The sequence below is a fragment of the Choloepus didactylus genome, chromosome 16 (genome assembly GCF_015220235.1).
Source record: "Choloepus didactylus isolate mChoDid1 chromosome 16, mChoDid1.pri, whole genome shotgun sequence".
NCBI classification, from domain to species: Eukaryota; Metazoa; Chordata; class Mammalia; order Pilosa; family Megalonychidae; genus Choloepus; species Choloepus didactylus.
Genome location: NC_051322.1, coordinates 61,583,807 through 61,609,397, shown reverse-complemented (window position 1 = coordinate 61,609,397; position 25,591 = coordinate 61,583,807). Strand labels below are relative to the sequence as shown.

Here is a 25,591-nt window from a genome sequence, read left to right as displayed (position 1 = left end):
CATAGAATCTTTTCATAGCTGGGTGTATTGTTGGCCCTTAAAAATATTGTGAACAAACATCATTTCCTATAGTATGTGTATGTGGTTGAAAGGGGAAGTTTAGAGTCCTGTATGTCACTAGAAGGAAACTTAGAGGTTAAAACTGTAACACAGTGAATCTTGTGATGGATGATGACTGTAATTAACAACACAAAATATAAAAAAAAATTCTTTCATGAACTAGAACAAATGTACATCAGTATCACAAGGAGTTGGTAATAGAGTGGTATAAGGTGAAAATATACTTATTGCAAACTGTTGACTATAGTTTACATTGGTATATTGATAATCTTTCATCAACAGTTAACAAAGTTACTGCACCAGTGCTACACGTCAATAATAGCAGGGGATAAGGATGTTTTGAGTTTTTTGTTTGTTTGAGTAATGAAAATGTAAAATTGATTGTGGTGATGAATACACAACTGTGTGATGATACTGTGAGCCATTGATTGTATACTTTGGATGGATTATGTCATGTGTGAATATGTCTCAGTAAAATTGCATTGAAAAGAAAAAAAACGTATTCACCAACCAAGTAGCTTTTTCCCTGCTTTTCTCCAAACACGTTCTAATGCAGGCACTAAAGACTATCAAAGTACAGACAGCTGTGACCAACCTTTGGATATATTTCTTAAAAGAAGCAGTTCTTATAGCCACAGGACACGGAGACCACTAATAAGGGGTAGAGAATTCATCTCTATATTCCATCAAAAGCATTATTAAGGACCGGTATTGCAATGCTTTGCTGGCTAAAGCAAATTAAATTACAGCATTTCTCTAATATTACAGAGAGCTAGTTTTATATCCCTGTAAAGCACATGGGCTCTAGAATCATAAATTTGTGTAAGGAGCCAAATGCTGATGCCACTTGGAAGCCCTGTGACTGTGCTCATGTTATCATTTCTTTGCTTCAGTTTACTTGAGTGTGGCAGATAAGGATGCTAACAACTCTGCACTCTTGTCCTCTGAAATTCTTCTTCCTTCATCAGCACACCTGTCTATCTCCTCAGTGTTTTTGATGTGAAAGTTCCCTCTATCTCCTGCCCTTAACTGAATGCCACAAATCTGCCAAGGAGACAAGCTCTGAAGTAGAAGGCATTTGTTTTCACAGGTTCTTTAAACCTCACACCTGGGTGATGGGGTGGGCAGCTTCCTTCTTCCCAGTGACACTTACATATTATTATCCTCATCCCCCCTCCTTCACTCTGATACTTTGAGAATTGTGTCATTAGGATTTCTTACTTTGTTATCCCACTGGCTTCTGCTGACCTCCTTGTTAATTTCCTTCCTTTATTGACCTGGATCTCCTCATCACACTTTTCCTGACAGTATTTTAAATAATTTTAATATTTTCAAGAATAGCCCTTCAATGCCTTGATTTCTCAGCTCCTTGATCCCCTGATCTTACTCTAACACCATTGTGATTAATCTTTTAGGGTGCTCTTAATTGCTCTAGTGGCACAGCCAGAAAATAAGCTAATGCTTGGGAAGACAGGGATGAAAGCCAGTGACAGGCACTGCTTTGTGCCAGAATTTAATGATTTAATGTGTTACATGCAGAAGAATATTCCAAAAGTAAAAACAATTTCAAATCAGGATTACTTTGCTCAACTACAACTCTTCTTATTTTGATAAGTCTTACTGTCTGGGGACAAGTTCAAGAACTGTATACACAAAAAAATTTGCTTAACCGTAAAACAAAAACAGCATCTTTCTGTGCATAGAAAACATTTTCTGAGGTTTTATATAGAGCCAAGTGAATTTCTCATGAAATAAAGCGGAATAGATGGTTCTGACTTTGAACCAAAAATGTGTGCACTCTCTTCTGAATTTCTCAAAATAGAATTCAACTCCAGGCTGCACTTAACTCAATCAAAGACAAATGCTAGTAAATAAACACAGTATTCCCTTGGTAACTGTAAATTTAATTTACTCTTCTCAAACAAGCTACAAAGCCCATAATGTGTAGTAATCTGCAAAATGGTTAATGAAACCTACCACATAGAGCTGTTGTAATGATTAAGTATGATCACATAAGTGAAGAGAGCTGCAAAATTTGAATTTTGAGATTGCCAGGCCAGTGTGCATAGGGTCCCTTGGGGTTGAATGAGCTGAGCAAACCACCAGGAACTACCTCTCAAATGCTGCTATTCAAGAACCTGAGAATTCGTGCATTCTACCTTCAAAATGTATCCTGAATTAAACTCATGTTCCTCACCTCCACCACAGTTGCCCTAGTCTGTGGACCTTTATCTCTCGCCTGAACCACTGTAGAACCTTCTTCACAGGTCTCTTCTTGTGTCCACAAAAGATCTATTCTCCAGATAGTGGCCTGTATCATCCTTTTAAAGTATGTAAATCTGATCCTATCACCCTCCTCCTTTTCCCCACTCTCCTCACACTTCTCAAAATCCTCCAGTTACCCCCCACCACACAAAGGAGAACTAACTCTTCATCATGACTAATGAGGCCTCCTACTCAGTCAGGCCACTGGCCACCTCTCCAGTCCCATTCCCTACAGTTTCACACCTGATATTTCATTATGTATGTTTTGAAATGTTATCTCTCTTATCCAGTAGAAAATAAAATCCTTCCAGGCAGGGATTTCTTGTGTATTTTGTTCACTGTAAATCCATAGCTTAAAACAGCACCTTGCAAATAGGAAGCACTCAACAAATATTTGTTGAATGAATTAATGTATCCTGCATTCATTTCTTCCACCGCACCTCAGACATTGTCTCACAGTTACCCCTGGGACAGCTATCAACTTAAACCATTTCATCTCAAAACACAAATGTTCTATTCTACTCCTTGTCTTCTTAAATATTCCCTTAGAAGCAGTGCTTCAACCTCTTTAAGATCTTCAATGCATTAACCCTAACAATTACTCCAGATGTCACTTCCTCTTAATCCAACCTCAATGTAAAGATCTATCAACATAGTCATTCCTTTGCATCAAGCTGCAAACCTTTTATGCTTCTGTTACACTCACCCAGAAAATCCACATGCCAAATCTGAACTGTTGCCTTCTTTGTGTCTGCATCCATGGAGTGGTTTTGTGAGAAAATTCTCAAAACTGACCATATTTGTATCACTACACTTTCATGATCTTGAACTGCAGATGGAGTCTCATTACTGCCTGGAAACCCTATGCTGATTTTTCAAGCAAGAGTCCTTACCTACTGCCTTAGTTTCCCAGCTGCTCTGGCAAATACCACAAAATGGTTTTGGCTTAAATAACAGGAATTGATCAGCTCATGATTTCAGGTATTTATCACCTCATGAATTTATCAAGGCCTGCTTTCTCTCAGGGTTGGTAGATTTCTGGCTGGCTAGCAATCCTTGGGTTCCTTGGCTTTCCTGTCATGTTCTCTCTTTCTCTTCTGGGTTTCACTGACTTTTGACTTCTGGTTTCTGACTGCTTTCTGTGGCTTTCTCTTTATTAGGCCTCCAGTAATAGGACTAAGATGCATTCTGATTCAATTCACCACAGCTTAACTAAAAATCTTCAAAAGGTTATTAACTGTAGGAATGGGATTAAGAATGTTTTTTCCCTGGGTTGCATAACTCAGTCTGCCATATCTGCTCTCAGCAAAAGTATTTTATACCTCTTCCTAACTCTCACATTTCATTTCCTGCCCTCCTTTACCTCTTTTCCACTTTTAATTAATGACCTTTCATCATATTCCACCCAAATGCTGAAGGCCTCATAAAAGTATATGCCACATAGTTTCATGGCCAAATCTATGTATCTACCTGAATCTGCTCCCATCTTCTCCCTTCCCTCTTTCAGAGAAGAAAATTCCCTGGCAAATGCTAATACTTGGATCTGTTTCTGCATCCCACCCTCTCACCTTTTCAAGGGCTTCTCTTCTGTGGTTATCACCCTCTTTCTTTTGGATCATTTCCAGAAGTATACACACACACACTCCAAAATTTCTCACATTTAAAAATACTTTCCGTCACTTCATATCCTTTTCTATCTAGTACACTAATTCTCTACTGCTTTTCTGGATGGAAATTTTTGGAAGTATTTTCTATGTATCCTTTTGTTATTTCCTCACCTCCCAATCACTCTCCCACTGACACCAACTGGAATTTTTTCCTTAGCACTAAATTAAAATTGCTCTTGGCAAAACCACAAATACCTGTCTATTGTTAATTCAAATTAGTGTTTTTCAGCACTCATCTTAAATACTCTTGTCCTCTCTGTCATACTTCACTCTTGTCTCTTAAATTCTGAAACTTTCTCGTCTTATTTTTCACTTGGCCACCTCTTTTCACTCCTTGTTTCTGTTTTCACCTGCTCCTTCCCTACTATTAGAACTCTAAGGAATTCCTCAAGAGTTTACCCTATACCTCCATCTCTTTTAATTTCTCTTTTTATTTTCAATTTCATTTCTTACTGTGGCTTTAGGTAACTATCTATAAACTGATAATTACAAACTTTATAGCTGTAGCCTAGAACTCTCTAAGAAGCACTGGTCTTTACTGTTAATTACTTATTTGATAGCACCAGTTGATGGGCATCTGAAAATTAACTTGTACAATACAGGTGGGAAGTCTGATTCTTTGTTAATACTCTTGTAAATGGCATTTCTGTAAATGGCATCACTGTCCACCCAGATCAATTCCTGGAGTCATCTTTAAATCTATTTATTCTTTTCCTCACCTATTATGACCAACGAAGTCCTATCAACTTTACCTCCAATACTTAACTGGACTAGCTCCATGTCCTCCCATCTGTACTGCTGTCACCCAAGTCCAGCTATCATCAGCTCTTTTCTGCATGCTGCCCACAGCTTCTTGTCTTCCTACTTCTGTTCTGATCCCAGTGGTCCATTCTCCATACAGTAGCCACGGCCATCCTTTCAAACAGCTGATGGAGTCTTATTGCTCCTCCCCCAAAAACAACTTTAATGGTTTCCACTATATACTTATGATAAAATTGGGATTCCTTGCCATGGCATGGGGGCAAGTATATAATCTTGTCTGGCTAATCTCACCATCCTCATCTTACATTACTCTCAGCTATGGTCACTATGCTCTGGCTGTATCTGGACTTCTTTTCTGTTTCTTGGAAAGTATACTCATTCTTGCCTCAGGACTTCAGCTCTGGCTGTCCACTCTGCCTGGAATACTCTACCCCAAATTCGAATGTGGCTAGTATGTACTTGCCATTCATATGGCAACTCAAATATTAACCCCTTAAAGAAGTATTCCATCCTTCTTCCATCCATTCAGTTTGAATCCATAGAGAATACAAAAGTCCAATATATAATTAATCATTTACTTTTTCTGGCACAATAGGAAGTTCATTTACTAGCATATAAACTTCTGTACACAACCTAATGTAAGTAGAAAATTACCTAAGTAGTTGAAAACTTGAGTTCTAAAATAATGCAAGTTATAATTGCCATTTCTTGCTTTACTGGTGAAACATAATTGAATCCTGACAACATGATCGTAATCAAAGAGTGCACACAAGTTCCTATAATTGATGCAGCTCAGCTTCCAGATGACCACATTCAACAGATACTGATGAAAAAGGGCACAAGGTTCTAATGCGTTTTGACCAACATTAAGCAACTGCAAATTAGATGTCTTTTTTATCATTCTTTTGAGCAGCTTGGTTCCAAAGGTGTTAAAAGAGATCATTGATCACCTGAAGGACCAAGTAGATTTGATAAATTAGTTTCAGCCTAATGTTATTTTATACATAAATGAATTTGTAAGACCTTAGGCATCATAGATTTTTCATAGTATTGTAGACTAGCTTAATTACCTTTTTAAATTATCAGCAAGAAACCTAAACCAGTAGGAGAATAATGGGAAAATAAGAACTACAGTGACAGCAATTATAATGTAAAAGTGAACTCAGGTGCCTGTTTAACAGACAAGTCTGGTTTAAGGGAAGATGGTGAGCAAAATAATCATATATAGTAAATAGACACATAGTAATCAATAAATGCTTCTCTCACTGAGAGATTTATTATCTAGGGACGTAAGCACTATACAATGTGGCATCAAGCCAGAGGGGAATGTCATGTGGCTTATTATTTGGTCAGAGTAGGAAGGTTTCATTGAACACCTTGTGCATCTATATTTGAATCATGCTTTTAAAGAAGCATAAAAACTTCAATGTTACTAATCAGAATAACACAAATTAAAACCACAATAAAGTATAATTTCTCTACTATCAAACTGGGACAAAATATGATAATATCAAGTATAATTGAAAACATGGTGATATGAGCATACTCATGCATCATTAATTGGATTGTAAATTAGTGACAACTTCTAGAACTTTCGACTTTAAAATTAAAACATAAACAGATACCCATTCCCTTTCTAAAAATCTGACATTATGTATACATTTATAAGTGCAAAACGACATTTATTCATCCCAGTTCCATGGTGAGAATGCAAAATTTGAGTAGAAATGTTCAGTGGATAAAAGAAAATATCCACATCCACTCAGTGGAATCCTATATCCCCCCCTTAAAAAAAGACCTTTTAAGTAGAAAAAATAAAGGTACAGGGCAATATTTATGTTACTGTATTCCTTATGTAAAAAATAAAAGACCAAAAAAATAATTGAGCATTTGTGTACATTTACCTAAAGTGTAAGTATTAAATAAATGTGGAAGGCTGACCATGGACCTGTTGGGCATGGTTCATCTAGGGAGGAGGGAAGGGAGAAAGGACTTCTACAATTGCTCTATTAATAAAATTATATCCATGTATTACTTGTGTTTATTAAAATAACAAGTAAGAGTCTAGTAACTTGTTTAAAAATAAAACAAGAATAAATCTGCAATGAGAGACAGAATGTTAAATGAGAACAAACTCTTAACTGGTTGATATGAGACATGGGTCACCTAACAGGCTAGTTGAGCGATTTTGTAGAAGTCATTTAAATCCCCCAGGTCTCAGTTATTGTCGTAGATTGAATAATGGCCCTCCAAAAATGCCCACAGCCTAATCCTGGAAATGGGCAAAAGAGACTTCACAGATGTGATTAAATTAAGGAGGAAGGGGGTGGAAGCTCTGCTCTGGCTTTGAAGACGGAGGAAGGGAGCTACCAGCCAAGAAATGCAAGAAGCCTTTAGAAGCTAGAAAAGACAAGGAAATGTATTCTCCCCTCAAGCCTCCAGAGGGAACCAGCCCTACTGACACCTGGACTTTAGTCCAGTCAGACTGAGTTTGAACTTCTGATTTCTAGAAAGGTAAGAGAATAAATTTGAGTGGTTTTAAGCCACCAAACTTGTGGTGATTTGCTACAGCAGTAACAGGAAACCAATACAGTTATCTAGCCTGAGAATGGAGAGAATAGGATCAGATTTTCAATAATGATAATTTTAATAATAATTAAAATAGTACTTCATATGTGTTAGACATTATGCTAAGGGCTCCACATATACAACTAATGCAGTCCTCCTGAAAGCTCTACGAGGTGGGACTATTTATATTCCCCCCACTTCTACATGAGAAGCCAAAGCTTAGAGAGGTTTAGTAACTTCTGGATGAGTGACAAAACTGTGATACAAATCTAGATCTGGATGACTCCAGAGCTTTCTCCTGGTAGTCTCTGCTTGAGCAGCTTTGCTGCTCTGGACCTGGCAAGGCTGTGACCTGGCTTTTGATGTTAGAACACTTGTCACACAAAGGTGTTAAAACTTGGCACACATAATTAAACTCCATGTCCCCTGTAGGAATATTTGAATGTATACAAGTGGTGAGAGGAAAGTATAAGGAAATCAACACGTGCCTACTTTCTAACTTCCTGACATTGGTTTTATTTTCTGTGATTCTGTATAACAGGCATGAATGTGTATGATAAGATACGTTTAACAAGGCATCATTCTCATAAATGGACACTGAGGTGGAGAGAAGTTAGGTGGCCTTTTTCTTGTTGGGACAAGGGACATAGGATGTTTGTTGGATGACTGGCAGGCACCCCATGCTTCTCTGTACAGTGTGCATTATGACAGAACATCTGATTGATTTCTGAAGCAGTTCTGGTCGAGTCCTGGCACAGTTGAGAACCAAAGGTGTTGGGGAACCACTGCAAAGAACAAGGAGGAGTGCTAACAAGTTGGGGTTCCAGACCCCTTCCTAGCACCCTGCTTTGATCTGCCTTACGTAATGTCGTGCTACATAAGATTTAGTTAGTGAGGGGGAGGTAGAGTTGCTGTGCAAGTTTGAAAATGACTCATGTAGAATTCTTCTGAGAGAATACGGGACATCTCTGATTCCAGAAAGTAACTTCCGAATTAGTGACAAAACTGCGATACAAACCTAGGTCTTGGATAAATCCTGTTATCAATCCCTCCTGCAATTTAATTGATTAGATTTCTAGTACTTCTGATAAGGACTCTTTCAGGGTTTAGGGGTCCTATATTTGGTGCTGCTTTGGAGAGATGGGTTCTTTTCCAGCTCTCCCCATTCTGGGGTCACATCCTGGGCTGTTCCTGGGCCAGCTCCAGAACAAGGCAGGTAAAGACCATTTTTGGTGGCGCATCCAACTTCTCTGCACGTTCACCACCACCACTTATAAAACATAGGCAGGGTAGTTTGCTAATAAAGCAGGGAAAGAAGAGTCAGTTGAATAGTTGTTTCAATCACAAAAGAATGTAGGTTTTGTGTTAATTAGCTGTTCCTAAGCAAGGAGCTCTTAGTTCAACTGGGAGTTGAAAATCTCGGTAAACACGCTCTAGAGCAACTACTGTCTCTCAATGTGAAACAAGTAAACAGGCCAGTCAGAAGGAGAAGTTGGTGGCATCTGGCTGCTGGGAATAAATAAAATCTCCCTTCTGGTGGAAAGCTTTTGGAATCCCACTTCCTATTCAGATTGTGACTAAAACTGCAGCTGGATGACAAAACCCTGGCTATTATAAGCAACCTGCCCAGATGAGTTCAATGAAGCAACTTCATTCAGTTTTATTGATTAAAAATGGATATTTTCTTTGTCATGTTAGCTGAGCACTAACAATCTTAATTTCACAAGGTTATGATTTACCACAGACCAGATGGATAAATAAAATGGATGAGGTATAATGAACTGCCCTTTTTCTAAAATATCTGTCATCTTATCTATTCATTATTCACTTTCCCATGCAACAAGAGTGAGAATTCTGCTGGTAACAAAAACTCTTCCTAAATATCAAATACAGGATAAAAGTGCTATAAAATAGATTGAGGTATTTAAGAAAAATGTGACTTTTAAAGTGTAATTTCATTAATTAATCAATGTTGCCCACTTTTACGCTGATGAACTGATTCCTTCTCTCTCTTTGAGGAGATAGTCTACCTTGTCTAAGTACCTATTTGGAAGATCCTCAGTCCGAACAGAGTTGATGGGAAATCAGCAACCTTTCCCCAACCCCTTGATGAGTGAATACTTACTGGTCTGTCCTTTGATTGAATCAAAGGTTAATTAACTTTAAGAAAGAGTTGCCCTAATTGGTGACACACTCCATTTTATTATTTCCCCCAGAACTGATTATTTCAGAAGTAAACAGATTTTAAATGACTGAGGAATAACTAGATATGTGTAACTACAAAAAGATCTCCATATATATTTAATTAAATTGACCTTAAGCCATCCTGTAATGTTTATTTCAACAAATAGCTTGCTGTGTGATCACTTTTGGAATATTTGTTTGACTTGAAGCATCTTTTATGTATAATCAACATTCAAAACATCATTAAACTTTACTGTTTGTGTATCATTAGTGTCTATAAAATATATTACATGGGGTAAATGATAGCAAAGAGATACACTTCATTTATATGGTTCCCATCTCATATTGCCAATTACCAGTAGGCTGCATGAATTATTTATTGTCTCACATTGACTTTACATCCAGTATTTTCTCACTTATATCATAATTTTGAAAGCATAGTTCTTTTATTTTTTGTCTTTCTTGGGCAAAAATATTTGGAGAACACTGACATGAATGATACAACAAATTAATATTTAAGCAAAGCAAAACTGAGATAGAAGGAAATCTTCCTAAAAGGATATTATTTGATTAGAACAATTCCACAGAATGACAAGTGGAGGGCATTTCAACACAAATGTTGAAGATTCTATAGTTCTGTGTCCAATCAACTTGAATAAAATTTAGGGTCTGTATGTTTGGGGAAAATGCTTGTTTCATTTTAATATATATATATTTAATCAAATCAATATAAGCAAATGGGGAGAAATTAGCTGGAACTGACCTCAGCTTCAGGATTTTTCAGGACAAGAAAATAAATCTGTAGTTAAAAAATGGAAATTATGCTTTGTTCTTTGCCTTCAATCTGTCTTTTATATCAACTCTACTAACAGCTTTGTTTTCTTCTGTGGAAATGTGCATCTTGCCCATTTTATCCTCTTCAAATATTTTTCTTTTCTGCATTTATCCCCTGAATTAAGAAATGGCCATAATTCTTAAGTCTTTAACAGAATATCAGTTGTTTATATAAAATAAAAAAAAAATTCAAATAAGGAAAAATATATAGGTATTATGACAGTATTTCTTCCTCATTATTCAAACACCAATACTCCAGCCTGAAATTTCCTTTTCCCTTTTCATACGTCTTTCTTCCTGATACACCCATTTAATGGCAGCTGGCATTTCCACTAAGTCATGCCAGTGGCGCTCATATCAAATTTTAGCATGCAAAAGAATCACAAGGGAAGCTTTTTTAAAACATGGATTCATTGTCTCTACCTCCATTGATTCTGATTCAGTGAGTTTTGGGTAGAGTTCAGGAATCAGAAGTCTTTAGTAAGGATTTCCAAGTAATTTTAATGACCATGGTAAATAGAACACATGTTAAGAAACACTGATGTAAAAATAAAGAACTTTAATCCCAATTAAGTCTTCCTAGCGAGCTTGTACAGACCTGTGAAAAATAAAGGACCTACAACAACTTCTAATTGAAAACATTAGGTAAGATTGACCTTGGGAACCAGGAGATCGAACATGCTCAGTTACAGATTTTTCAATTTTATTCAAATTTTGGTTAAAATATTTTATTGGTATCCATATTGATACTGTTTACTATTAGGCATAAGAAATAATTTTAGATGCAAAGAAACCATTAAAATCCAATTTGTAAAGAAAAAAGCTGAAAATTGACTTTATACTTTTATATCTGTAGTAGACAAATTGATTAACAACCACTGAGGAAAAATATATAGAGGCTACATGCTAATGAGCATTCTCACATTGTTTATTTGCCTGAAGAAACACATTCTCATCAAACAATTTGCTGCTCAGCATTGAGTCTCAGTGAAAATATTTTAATTTTATGTTTTAAAAAACATTGGAGTCTATTATGGATACTGGCAAGTGGATAGCTACTTGTATTTGTTATTTTCAAGAACATACAGAAGACTTCCAAGGTCCTCTTTATCTCTTCAAGCTGAAAGTAAATAAATGAAATCCCCCATGGTGGACTTTTATGTGGAATGAGGTTTTGATTCCAGTTTTAAAAAAAAACAAAAACTAGAGGAAACATAGATTAAGGTTGATCAGAAGGCAGAGAAAGTTGCAGCCCTAAGCTTCAAGTTGGGATTTTTAAGTGAATCCTAGTGTCTGGAAGAAATACAAATAGAAAAGGCAATTTCCAAGACACATTTGGATAAAGGCCCAGTTGTGCTAAAACAAAACCCATCACAGAGCTTTGAACTATCATCCCATATCCTGTATTTTTTCTGAAAACCTGCCTTCTCCTCTCATATTCTCATATCCATTGCCAATCCTGACTTTGTCTCCTCCACCTCTCTTGCTTTAATTATCTACAGAAAGAAATTGTCTTAATTGTCTCAGAGAGAAAGCAAAGTGTGGTAGTTCATGGTCCCAGCAGAAACACTGAGATTCTCAAGAATCATAGGACACTGTATTGAAGGAATATAATCAGGCAGGCGATGCAACTGAAATTTAGACCCAGTCTGAATCCAATGCTCACCATCCTTCCACTGTCACTGGATACCTCTCTGGGTTTTAGCAAAGGATTGGTTTTACTGTCCTTTGGTAGAATATAGGACAACTTAAATATCTCAATTTCTTGCATGACTAATTTACTGTCCACAAAGTCTAAGCAACTTGCTGAAAAACAAAAAGTGGGGGGGACGGGTAGGGGTTGTCAAACCAGTTATTTGACATCAAGTAGATCATAAATTAGGCGGTTTTTCCTGAGTTTGATATCCTCTTTTCTAAAAACAGTCAAAACTTACAGTCAGCATTAATACTCTGGTTAATTAATTGGTTGATAACATGTGAACCTGCTAAGTGTATTTATTATTTTATTTCTCTATTAATAAAAAAATTTACCATGTAAACCCTGAAATCCTTAGAAGTAAAACAATAGAAATAATAACAAAATAAGAATAATAAATATTTATTGTGTACTTTCTGTATGCCAGTCTGCTTTAAGCATGAATCAGTTCAAAACTTCACAGAAATTCTATGAAGTGGGTACTATTTTTATTTCCATTTTGCAGATGAGGAAACAGAAGCACAGAGCTTGTGAGTGACTTGCCCAGTGTTATTAATAAGTGGTGGGAACAGCTTTGAACATAAGAATTTTTACTCCAGAGCCCACACTCTCAAATATTAGGCCAAGTTTGTGAACCAATGATCAAAGAAGAAAGGCATAAATAGGAATTTATGATGCATAGGATCTTGGCACAGGAGGAAGCCAAGAGTTTTACTGGAATAATAACCTGGCCCATCTCAGAGTTAGTTTTAGGAATATTTGATTACATATGTGCTAAACCTGTATAAATTATAAAACTATAAAATGAAGAATTTGAGGACACAGTATATACATGGAAAGCCACCAAATTCAAATGAATGGAATTGTTTTGCATTCGTTGTGCCTGATTGATTGAAAATTGGTAATGGTTCCTTGAGTTTTCCTCTTTAGACCACTTTGAAAAATAGTGTCCGTTCAGAAATCTGGATGGGGTGACTGCTCACACGCATACCTGTCAGGGAATGGCCTATCATCATCAGGCAGAGCATGGGGGCAATGGACTTCCTGCCAAGTGTGGTTTGTGTCTGGTCAGGAGTATAAGTGGCAGAGGGAAGAAAGGGAATATGGACGTCAACTCAGCTGGCAAAGTGCCTACATATTTCTGAGAGGAAGCTGGGCATCAGTCGGGCCTGCAGGTGACTATGGCTATAGAAGCCCTCAGCGGAAAAGGGGAAAGGATGGAGGCAAATCCACTGGGAGCCATTCTCAGTGTTGGCTGCCTAAGACTAAGTGAAATTTTCTAATTATAAAGTTTATGAGAGTTTATAATCAGAGTTCAGTGACAATACTTTAGAAGGTTATTTGAGCTATTTTTGCTTCTCAAACCTGTGCGTCATCTCCAACTGTTTTTTTTTCTTTTTCACAGAAAGACAATGCTTGTAAATACTATAAAAAGGTCTGTTTTTGTATTTCATGTTATCTCCTTCAAAATTAAACCCTGTGTAACTGCATCTTTTAATTGCTGTGCCTGCCCTGAAGAAACTCACAAGGTCACATGAAATAAGGGAGTTTTCACTAAAATAGGTTTGCCTAGAGAAGTCTTGAATTTCTCATCCTCATAAACAGATACATGTTCCTTATAAATACTTTAAACTTTAAATTGATAACAAGGAATTAAGGTCACTGGAGGAGAGGCATATAAAAGAACTAAAATATTTCAAAATTTTATAACCAGAGGAGAATGCTGGGGAATCTAGCTTTTTACTTACTGAAAGGACTGCTACTAAGAGTTACCTTAACCTTAAAATCATCTACCAAGAAGTAGCCATCATAGCTCCATTTGGTAAAGTTCTACTTGAAGATTATTCTAATCTAAAACCTTTCCGGCTTGTATTCACCTCTTTTTCATCTGTCTTCTGTGGAAATGTGCATTTCCTGCTTGCAAATGACATCTCTTCACAGACTTGAAATTATGGTGTCCATTTGATTTCTCATGAAGTAACCCAGTTTCTGTATCTCTTCTCTTATTCTCATCTTTCGATAAGTTCATCTAGACTCCTTCTTCATGATAGATGATAGATGAATATTTACTGCATTAAGTTGGCTAAGTTGATTTCCTCTGGATTGCTAGTTAGGGCACATCTTACTTCAGTTATGAGATCCTAAAGTGGTGGCAGACACGTTCAAAAGGAAATTTAAATAATCCTAAGTAGTGTGAAAAGAATGCTTCATGGTTTAAAAGTATATATTTGTACATTTATCCCCTTTCATTGCCATCCAACTTTTCATCCAGTCTTGTTATGTGAAATTTACTTTTAAACTGAATTAGGTTTTCTCTAAGGGGCTATTTATATGCATTAGGAGGGCATTCCTTATTTGGTGACTTGAAACTCTATCTGGGCAGACTTGTATATCTGACCATGGTAAACCATTGACAGATACACACTACTTGGTTGAAAATTAATTCTGGGCATATATACCCGGTCTAAATATCTGGATGAATTGTCTTCACAAGATTCCTTCTTTCATTATTGTATTTATTTATTCCAGTTCAGTTCAGGTGTTTAGTACATATATACCAAGAACTTCCCTGGGAATAAAATATGAATGAACCCAGTCCCTGTTTTCAAGGTACTAAAATATATATTTTGGTTTTCAACATGATAAAGTAATATATGAAAAACCCCACAGGGACTTGAACTGATACTTGTACATCAATGTTTGTAGCAGCATTATGTACAACACCCCAAGGTGGAACCAACCCAAATGTCCCTCAACAGATAAACAGATAAACAAAACGTAGTACTGATATACAATGGAATATTGTTCAGCTGTAAAATGAATGAACTTCTGATACATGCTACAACATGAATGAATCTTGAAGACGTCATGTTGGGTGAAGTAAGCCGCATGCAAAAGGATAAATATTGTATGATTTCACTTATATGGAGTAACTAGAATATGCAAATTCATAGAACAGAAAGTAAATTACAGGTTTTCAGGGGAAGGTTGGAGGAGAGGAGGAATGGGAGACCGTGCTTAATGGGAGCAGAGTTTCTAATTGGGGTGATGGAAAAGTTACAGTAATGGATGGTGCTGATGACAGCATAACATTGTGACTGTAATTAATGTCACTGAATTTTATGCTTGAGGGTGGTTAAGATGAGAAATGTTATGTTGTATAAATGTTGCCACATAAAATATATATATTTTGGGAGCTACACACAAACTAATAATAATAATCATAATTCACATTAGTAGATATAAAAACAGGTTTCCTAGTGTATTGTAGGAGAACAGGAAGGGTGTGTAGTGGAAGTCTCAATTGGGATAACAATGACAGATAAACATTCTATTTAGAGAATGCACAATCATAGCAAAGGGAGTTAGATTTTGTGAAGGGATCCTTTCTTCCAGTTGGAAACCTGTGGATTTGCTTCTAGTTACCCCAACAAAAGAGAGAAAAGCAAAGGAAAGGAAAGGACAGGAAAGGGAAAAGGAAACAAAAACTGGGACCATCTCCATTCGAACATTTCTGAAAAAACAACTTGACAGTTGTCTCTAGTTTGCAGCCCAACAATCTTATCTTCACAATATTGTAGCAATTGGTATATGATTGGATTTTGGATCTCTCTTGAAGTACTTTCTAACCAACTAAATTGGCAGTGACTGACCCTCCCTCTTTTGAATCCAATAGTGCTTTTGCCAGTACCAAACTTTTGCTACTTAGGATTCACTTATCCCCACTGTTAGAGTCCACTCCAAACTCTTTTGGGTCAGGGCAGACTCTCATTCATTCTTATAGGATATATTGCATGGGTGTGGAGGCTTTCATTGGGTTGCCTCCTGAGTTTGCTTCTAGAAGGAATGACCTAATCTTAGTCCCAGATTGTAATTTTGTCAGCCACACAGACAAAATCTGATTCTGGCTATTATGTAATTTTACATTCTCCCTAATTGCTTATGTTCTTCCTGGGGTCTTCTTTCTTTAGGTGATATAGAGAACAGTATCCCTTCTCCACTATCTCTATTACATTTCAACCTGTCTATGACTGCCCCATTTTCCACAAATCTCATTGTCACAATAGATAGCTTTTAGCCCTGTGGAGTAGCATTTCTCAAAATATGTTCCATAAAATAGCAGCTCCTTGACACACTTGGGGAATGGGGTTTATGGTCAGCTATGGGGAAAACTATGCAAAGTATCCAAATAAAGATATGGTTTTATAACTTGAACCGTCCTCAAGGTTAGCATTCCAAAGATTAGTATAACATGGGGAGGTTAAAAAAAATACAAATCCATTGGGTCCATCTGTGACTATCTGAATCAGTCTGGGATTTTAACTTTCCAAGTATTTATGATGTCACCTTCTATAAAAATCTTCACTCCTTTATTGATAATCTGGCATGCCTACACCCTTCTATTAACAAGCTGACAACTGTCGACAATTCTTCATGATATCATCCTTTGTGTTTTTAGGGAAAATCTGTAACTACTTAGCATGTTTGCAGGTATGATGGAAATAGGGAGGTGAATGAAGACAGTCCCTCCAGGTGGCCAATTCAGATTGTACTTCTTGGATACTTCTCTTCTCCTTATTTGCTTTTCTCTCCTAAACCACTTTTCTCCAATGGGAAGCTCGTGTATCTGTGATTTCTCAAAGCTTTAACATTCTTTGAATACTATTGGGAAACAGGCAAAGCACTGTGGACTTCAATGTTAGTACCTTTGTGATAAATTATTATTACTTCTTTAATGGATTCACAAAAATATTTTTTAGATGACTTAGTTTACTAATTTACTCAAAAACATTTGAAAGTAATCTTAATTAATTTGGAATTGTTTGGAATTTTGATCTGTATTGTCATTTACAAAAAAAGTTCATTTAAAGCTGATTAAAAGTCAATTAGTTCTAAAATGCCCAAGTAATTATCATCTGAGTTATGCATTACAGCCTAGTGCCCAATTAGCAAAAATAAATAAATAAATAGCCATCAAAACAAAACAAAAACTAGAGATGGTTGTTGAGTGGATGACAAGTTCATGAGAAAGAACTTGATTTAATAGGGACCAATTTTCAACTGAAAATAATATTTTTCTTGAATCTCAAATGCATATTTTCTTGTATATTATCAGAAATACAAAGAAATAAGATTTTTCGAGCTACTTTTTCTTTTTTTTAAATTATTTTCTTCCTCATTTATTAATTTATCCTCAAGATTACTTAGGAAGAATATTTGATAATCTTATTCTTTTCACCCACATCCCAATTTCCATCTCTTTAATTAAAGACTCTTCACATTTTCACTTGTAAAATCATCTGCTCACTCAGCAAAAAAAAAAGAGCAAAAATGAGAGTTTTTAGCATAACTACAAAGCCATCCTATTTTTTTTTTAAACTTTTTAATTTGAAATAGTTTCAAGCATGTAGGACAGTTGCAAAAATAATATATACCCTATTCTAGTTGGCTAAAGCTGTCAGAATGCAAAATACCAGAAATGGATTGGCTTTTACAATGAAGGTTTATTAATTCACAATTTTACGGTTCTAAGGCCATGAAAATGTCCCAGTTAAGGCATCAACAGAATGATACCTTCTCTGAAGAAAGGCCGATGGCATCTGGGGTCCCTCTGTCACACGGGAAGGCACATGGCCAGAGTCTGCTGGTCCTCTCCTGGGTTTAGTTTCTGGTTTCTGTGGCTTTCTCCAAAATGTTTCTGGGCTTCTGTCTCTCTTAGCTTCTCTTGGCTCTCTGCTTGTTCCTCCTGGAGAGTTTCTGTCTAAGTGCTTCTCTTAGCTTCTCTCGGTTCCTGTGGGTCCTCCTTGCTTCTCCTGGGGGCAAACTCTGGATTAACTATCTAAGCTTGTCTCCAAAGTGTCTCTCTCAGCTTCTCTGGGGTAAACTTTGGGCTTCATCTCTTAGTTTAGCATCTCCAAACGTCTTTCTGTGTGGATGTCCAAGCATCTGGGTCTCTGTCAGCTCTGAACTCGCTCGCTCTCCCTGAGCTCTCTTAAGGACTCCACTAAACTAATTAAGACCCACCTTATCAAATCTTTGCCTAAATTCTTGTGATTTGTTAATTCAAACCAAATGTTGAATTCTTAGGCATAGGATATTGGCTGTGTTCATTAAATGCTATATGGGTAAGATTCTTTCTCACCAAATCTACCTACTGGGAATGGAGGTAGTGTACTTTGAGGATTCCTTTTCATACCTATACTGATGCATTAAGTGTCAAGACAGAAGTTTTGTATTAAGTCAGACCTGAGTTTCTGTCCCAGCCATACTACTCTTATCTGAGTGATTCAGAAATACTTCTTTAACCTCCCTTAGCCTTGGTAGCTTCCTTGGTAGGATGGAGATAATAACACTGACACTAAAGGCGTGATGTAAGTTTTAAGTGAGGTGAGACCTACAAAAGCAGCCCCTGAAAAGCTGGCATAATATAGGTGATAGTCACACCTTTTGATACAGAGTGAAGCCCCCGTCTGCAGGGCTCTTTTCTCTTTGATTACAACATGCTCTCCATTGTTTATGTACCCTAACAGAAAAACTAATGAAGTATGGAGAGCTCTGAAGTGAAAGAAATAACTCAGAATTCTGGCTATATAATTTGCCCTTGGTGTACCTAGCCAGTTCACTAAATCCACTGAACTTCAACTTCTTCACTTATGAAATGGACTTCATAATAGTTTCTATCTCAAACAGTTGTTTTAAGGACCAAATGAAATTTAAAGTGATATGCATAAATTATTATTATCTTCCACAAGTAAGATCATGAACTAGGCAGGAATTTAATAATGGAGATGTGTAAAGAGATGTAATAAGTTTAATACAACTCAGAGAAAAAGTGTGTTCAATCCTTGTGTAAAGAGAATCCAAAGCCTTGAACACATGAGGGCCAGAGGGAGATAGGCTTGGGTAGAAATATGTACATATGCCCTTTACTTTCCTCATATTTCCCTGAGTGAGCTGAAGATTGATGATTTTATTAAGATAGTTGTACTGTGTCAGAGATGGGTAGTATAGGCTGCATTACATTCACAAACTACTCCAATTGGTGTCATAATCAGGATGCTCAGGGTTTCCAAAACAGGGAATATAGAATGATACACAAGCAAGCAAGCAAGCAAAAACAAAACATGGTAAGCCTGTACCCACCACTCTACACTAGTCTTATTTTAATTAACTGCATGATTGTGTAGTAGGATGGGGAGCAGTAACTCCAGCCCAATGGAGTAGGGGTAGTACCAGGGCACTGACTGAGTGGAGGGAGGAGCCAACAGCAGTATCACCCCCCCCACCCCCCACCCAATAAGGTCAACTGTAGCAGATGGTGGCTCCCCTTAATTAGAACAAGGCCTTGCAAAAATCAGTTTATCTTGAGGGTTGTGAAGATTTTTGGAGGGGGAGGGGAAGAACAGGACATGATATAGCCCAATTTATTACAGTCTATGAGACCATCTGATTTGATGACTGTTTTTACTGAAAGTGTGGTTTAGGAAAAAAAAAATTCCTTCAGTGTGGATTTTAAGTGTAAAAAAGTTTCTTTTGATAATCTGTAAATATAAGCTGTCTCACCTGAGTTTAGATTTCACATTGAAATTACCTGTTTGGTCTAGGTTCATACCAAGAACATAAAATGAGCCCCAGAAGAATATGTTTCCTTGAGCACCTGTCAAAGTGTGCCACAAAATGGTTTTGGAGGAACATACTTGCTAAAAAGTCTATTAAAGTCTCCCATGAAAGGAATGGTGGGAAATTAACTCCCCCAAGTCTGCTCCTCCATAAAAGCAATGAGAGCACTGGCAAAAATTGTCAATATCAATTTTTTAAGAACTCTGGAAATTAGCAAACAGCTGCAAAAATTCAAGGAGTGTTTATTCAAGAAAAGTGGTTTAATCTCAGCAGGAACAGCAAGCTGTGTGGCATTTTAGCTTGCCTTGTTTTCATCCCCTTTTCCCATCTCCACAGGAGCCTTGAAAAGCCACAGCCTTGTAAACTGTGGTAGTTATAAAACCAGCAGCTGTAAAAGCAGAGGGCACAGAATGGAATTGGAGTTCCCCCAAAATGCTTCATCCCAGAGAATTTATCACTATTTGAACTGCCTGGCAATTCCCTGGGAAAGCCTCCTTCACAAGGCATGTCTCTATTTTAACTGACTCAGGGCTGCTTAGTGGGAAAATCCCCATCCCCAGGGCTTTTGTGAAAAAGGATCAGCATAAGATTAGTGGGAAGATGGTGGAGCTGGAAGCTCCAGAAATCAGCCCCTCCACCAGAACAGCTGTTAAACAAGTAGGAACTGTCTGAATCAACTATTTTGAGACTCCCGAGTCTAGTAGAACACTGTGCAGCATCCCAGGAAGAGCAAGAGGAAGAGGCTGGTAAATTGCTGTAAATAGTGGTGTATTGTGCTCTCTGTGCAGTGGCTGCCATCTCCCACCACCAGCATCATGGCAGGTAGCAGTGAGGTACTCAACTCCAGCACCTGGTACAGCTTGCTGGTGCCAGGGTGGTATAAAAAGACCTACTTCCCCAAGATATGGGGGGTGTGGTCCAATTTTTGACCATTGCTTTTGACCAGCTACTTCAGATCTCTGGGGGTTCAGCTACAAGGGCAGCCAGTTGTTCCAACCAGTCATGGGCAAAAGTGGCAGAAAACTAAGGAAGAAGTTAAAGGCTACATTTGACAAGTGCCAAATCAAGAAAACACAGCTTCAAAGAGCCACAGTAGACGTTCCTGGCACCCTTGCTGGCCCTTCCCTCACCCCCTTCCCAGGGCAGTGTGGAGCCAGCCAGCACTCCCTCTGCAGATCATGGCCTTGTTCCAGTTAGGAAAGAATGATGTGGGTCACTTCTCCAACACTTGTAATTTTCTGTTTTTCTTTATTTTAATAGTAGTCATTCTAATGGGTGTAGCATGGTATCTCATTGTGGTTTTGATTTGCATTTCCCTAATGGCTAATGATTTTGAACATACTTTCATGTACTTTTTGACCACTTGTATATCTGTTTTGGTGAAACGTCTGTTTGAGTTTTTTGTCCATTTTCTAATTGGGTTGATAGTCTTTTTGTTGATGAGTTGTAGGATTTCTTTACATACTCCGGATAATAAGTCATTATCAGACTTTTTCTCACAAATATTTTCTCCCATTGTGTAAGTTGTCATTTTACTTTCATGACAGTCCTTTGATACATAAAAGTTTTTAATTTTGATGAAATCCCATTTACATATTTTTTCTTTTGTTGCTTGTGCTTTGGGTATCAAGTCTAAGAAAATATTTCCTAACACAAGGTCCTGAAAATGCTTCCCTATGTTTTATATAGGGGTTTTATTGCTTTGGTTCTTACATTTAGGTCTTTGATCCATATCTATTTTGAATTACTTTCTGTATATAGTGTAAGGGTGGGGTCCACCTTCATTCTTTTGCACATGGATATCCAGTTTTCCCAGCACGATTTGTTGAAAAGACTGTTCTTTCTTCATGAGAGGACTTGGCACCCTTGTCAAAAATCAGTAGGCCATAGATACGAGAGTTTTGTTTCTGAATTCTCAGTTCAGTTTCATTGGTCTGTATGTCTGTCCTTGTGCCAGTGCCATGCTGTTTTGATTACTGTTGGTTTTATTAAGTTTTAAAATCTAAATGTGTGAGTCCTCCAACTTCATTCTTCTTTTTAAAGATGATTTTTGGCTTTCAGGGCCTCTTGCCCTTCCATATAAATATGATGAATGGCTTTTTCATATCTGCAAAGGTGGCTAATAGAATTTTGATTAGGATTGCACTAAATCTGTTAATCACTTTGGGTGGTATTGACATCTTAACAATATTTAGTCTTCCAGTCCAGGAACATGGAATGTCCTTCCATTTATTTAGGTCTTTGATTTATTTTAGCAATGTTTTGTAGTTTTCTGGGTATAAGACCTTTACATCTGGATCATCCGGAAGCCACATTTCTTAATTTTTTAAAGACTCAAACACATCATCCTCAATTAAGATTAATCATAGATCCTTATTGCACTGTTAAGAATATTAAATTTGATAATGCATGTAAAGTACTTTGCATATAGTTCCTGGCATACAGTAAATGTTAGCAGCTATTGTCATCATAATATATAATAATAATAATATTATTATATACTAATTATTTTTTGCCTAAGGGAAAGGAAGGTAAAAGGCAAAGGAGAAGATGATAGAGAAAGACAAGGGGAGAGAGGAGAGCAGAGTGAACTATCTGAGACAAAAAGGGGCTAGATGAGAAACCGAAGAGCATTTGGAGGAGGAAGGAAATAGAAAGCCTGGGCAGGAAAGTGGAGAGGAGCATGAGAACAGGCACAAGCACAGGAGTAGGAGGGTGGGCCTGGGCCGGCTCACCACTCCCAGGCAGGGTGCAGGGGCAGGGCCTGGGGAAGCGGCCTGTTTCCCCACCATTAGGCCCAGCTTTTTATTTAGTTGTGTGTTATTCAACAAGTCATCTAACTTCTTGAATGTGAATATATTTTATCTGCAAAATGAAAATCATGATCATACTTACTGATAGGTTTAATTATGAGGATTAAATGAAATAATTCATATGCAAGTTCCATAGTTGCATTTGAGTGTTAATAGTTACTCAATTCCTTGCTTTTTCCTTTATTGTATAGATTTGATCAGTCTTCCACTACAGTTAAAATTACTACTTTGAAACTTGGAAGGAGAAAGTAGATGGGATTCTTTAATTGAAATATTTCTTGGACCTAATCTTTCCTTTCTGTTATTGCTACCTTACCCAAGTCCAAATTTTCAAACCAGCATTCTTGAATTAGTGGTACAGCCTAGCAGTTGCCAATATAATACATACTGTATCTTTCTTTTTCTTAAAGTAAAAGTTCTTTGTCAGATGGTATCAGCCTACCTATTAGTCTTAATTCCCACTATTTCTCCCAAGTACTCTGTGGATTTTCTCATATTCTTTAGCTCATCACATGTTTTTTACATTCAGCTAATCTACTTTGAAGGATGGTAGGTTCACACTAGAATTCTGAGAATGGGGAGGCAGTTTCAAGGATTTGAGAGCAGTGGGGCATGATCAAGTGGGATTTATCCCAGAAATGCAAAGTTAGTATAACATCTAAAATGCAAACCCTGTAAAAAAGCAGATTGATAAAATAAAGGACAAAACCTCATGATCATCTCAAAAGATACAGAAAAATGTTTGACATAATCCAACACCCATTTGTAAAAATATTCAACAAACTAGGAACAGAAAGGAAGTTCCTCAGTCTGATAAAGGGCATCTGCTGAAATCCAGACATAACATCAGATTTAATAGTGAAACAATCAATGCTTTCTTCACCCCTAAGATCAGGAAGAAGCCGAGGATGTCTCCTCTCACTACTTTCATTCAATATTATGCTGGAGGGTCTAGCCAGGGAAATTAAACATGAGAATAAACTAAAAGATATCCATATTGAAAAGAAGAGGTAAAACCATCTCTATTTGCAAAGTAATTGATACATATGTAGAAAAGGAGAGTATAAGATAGGAAAATGCCAATCTTTACATAGAGAACATAGATGCAAAAACCCCAGATAAAACTGAATCCAGAAATATATTTTAGAGAATGATATATATGGCCAAGATGGTTTTATTTAACATTAGAAAATGTCTTGAATAAATTTACCACCTGAAAATATTAATGGGAAAAAAGGGCTTCTGTCATGTATGGCACATGTAGGGCCCCTTGGTTGCTCTTCGTGAGAAATCAACATCAAGAGATTTCAGAAGTATAAGTTTTGTCACTAGGACAGCTGGTGATTGATGGGAAAAAAAATGGGAAACGATATGATCCTAGATGCAGAAAAACCATTTGTAAAATTTCAGTGCCCATTCATGACTTTTAAAAACTCTAGTCAATCAAACTAGAAAAAGAGGAGAATTTCCTTGACTTGATAAAGAAGTCTACAAAAAATTCTGCAGAAATTAAAATTTAAGGTTAAATGATAGGAATAATTTCTTAAAATTCAGACATGAAATAAGGATTTCTGCTGTCACTCTTTCAACATTGAATTGTGTCCCCCACCAGTTTGATAGGACCAGAGAAAAGATATAATATATAGATTAGGGAAAAATAAACTAATTCACCATTATTCCTAGATAATATACAATTTTCTAAATAAAATTTAGCATATATCTTGAAAAAATGTAATTAATAATAGAGTTCAAAAGAATAGAGTTCAAAAATCAACATAAAATAACCAGTATGTTCCTATTTGCCAGCTAAAAATTAAAATTTCTATTGAAAATGATACATGCAGAATAGCAAAAATAATTATACTCAGGAATAAACTAATAAAATATGTTGGAGTTCTATATCAAAAATATCATAGAAAAGTATGTAAATGTCTTCAGCCATTGAGAATTTACTAAAAGCACAGGAACAGAGAAAACCATTTCACTGGTAATAATACAATCAGGCCTCCTGGGTCTAGCCTTCCATATTATGGCAGCTATAACTACAGCTATGTTGACCTGGTCCTCATATCCCTTCTGGTCTTGTAACTCTGCTGTATTGCAGTTCAGCCTCTCCAGTAGGGGAGGAACACCGAGAGGGAGAGAATCAGTCTCTCTGACTGATTTCTATTACATCAGGACAAAAGAGAACTAACATTTTTTGTATTATTACGGTATCTTTGCAATAGCCATAAAACTTAGTGCTATGCTTTGAATTTAATAGGTATTCAAGAAGTTTGTATGGGGAATGAAAAATGAATATGTGGTTTTCTTAATGTCCCTGAACGATTTTCATAGGTTTGTTGCAAATAAGAACAGGGCAGGTACTAGGGAATATTTTTCCTAGACTAGGAAGTGGGATTAAATCACTATGCCAAAATCATAGTTCCATAGATTTGTAGGTCCAATGGCAACAGTCTTGAAGCAACAAAAGTCCAAATACAGGGTAGCTGGTAAGGGAATGGACAGTTTTGAGCAATATTGTAGCTTTCTTTCAACTTGACTACTGAATGAACAGTGCCTGTTAGATATTTCCCAGACACTCCGGGGGGCAAGATGGCAACATAGAGAGGAGTGGAAGTTAGTTAGTCCCCTGGAACAACTAATGAACAACTAGTAAATAATTTGGAATAACTGCTGGGGAACAGCCATAACTGTCCACACATCGTACACCAACCTAGATTTGGAGGAATGCCTGAGCATAAAATCTGTAAGTAAAAACTACGGACCTGTGCCGAGAGCCCCCTCTCCCCGCGGCAGTCTCACTGTGGTAGAAAGCAGCACTCTCCCAGCAAGTGAATATAGCTCAACCGAGCTCCAACTAGGGTTTTGATTAACAAATGTGGACTACTGAATACAAGCTACAAACCCCCAACAAGCAGAATGACACTTTTAGTGATGACTGACCTTAAAGAACCAGAAGATTCCCCTGTCCCGAGAAGGGGAGCCCAGAAGACCAGGTGTTACTTCTGGCCAATGAGTGAAATGGGGGGCCATGTACTGGCTCTAAAAGGGGGCTTTCTGTCCCTTTTTCTGTCTCTCAATATGAGGGGCTCAGCGGAGAGACCCTCAGCCATTTTCAG

At 37.1% G+C, this 25,591-nt stretch overlaps 1 non-coding gene across 1 annotated transcript; it reads left to right on the top strand.

Annotated features, from left to right (window-relative positions):
- Window positions 1–23,700: 23,700 nt before the first annotated feature.
- LOC119511953 lies at window positions 23,701–23,886 on the top strand. Its single transcript, XR_005212293.1, has one exon. It is a non-coding gene; the product is annotated as a U11 spliceosomal RNA (small nuclear RNA).
- Window positions 23,887–25,591: the final 1,705 nt, after the last annotated feature.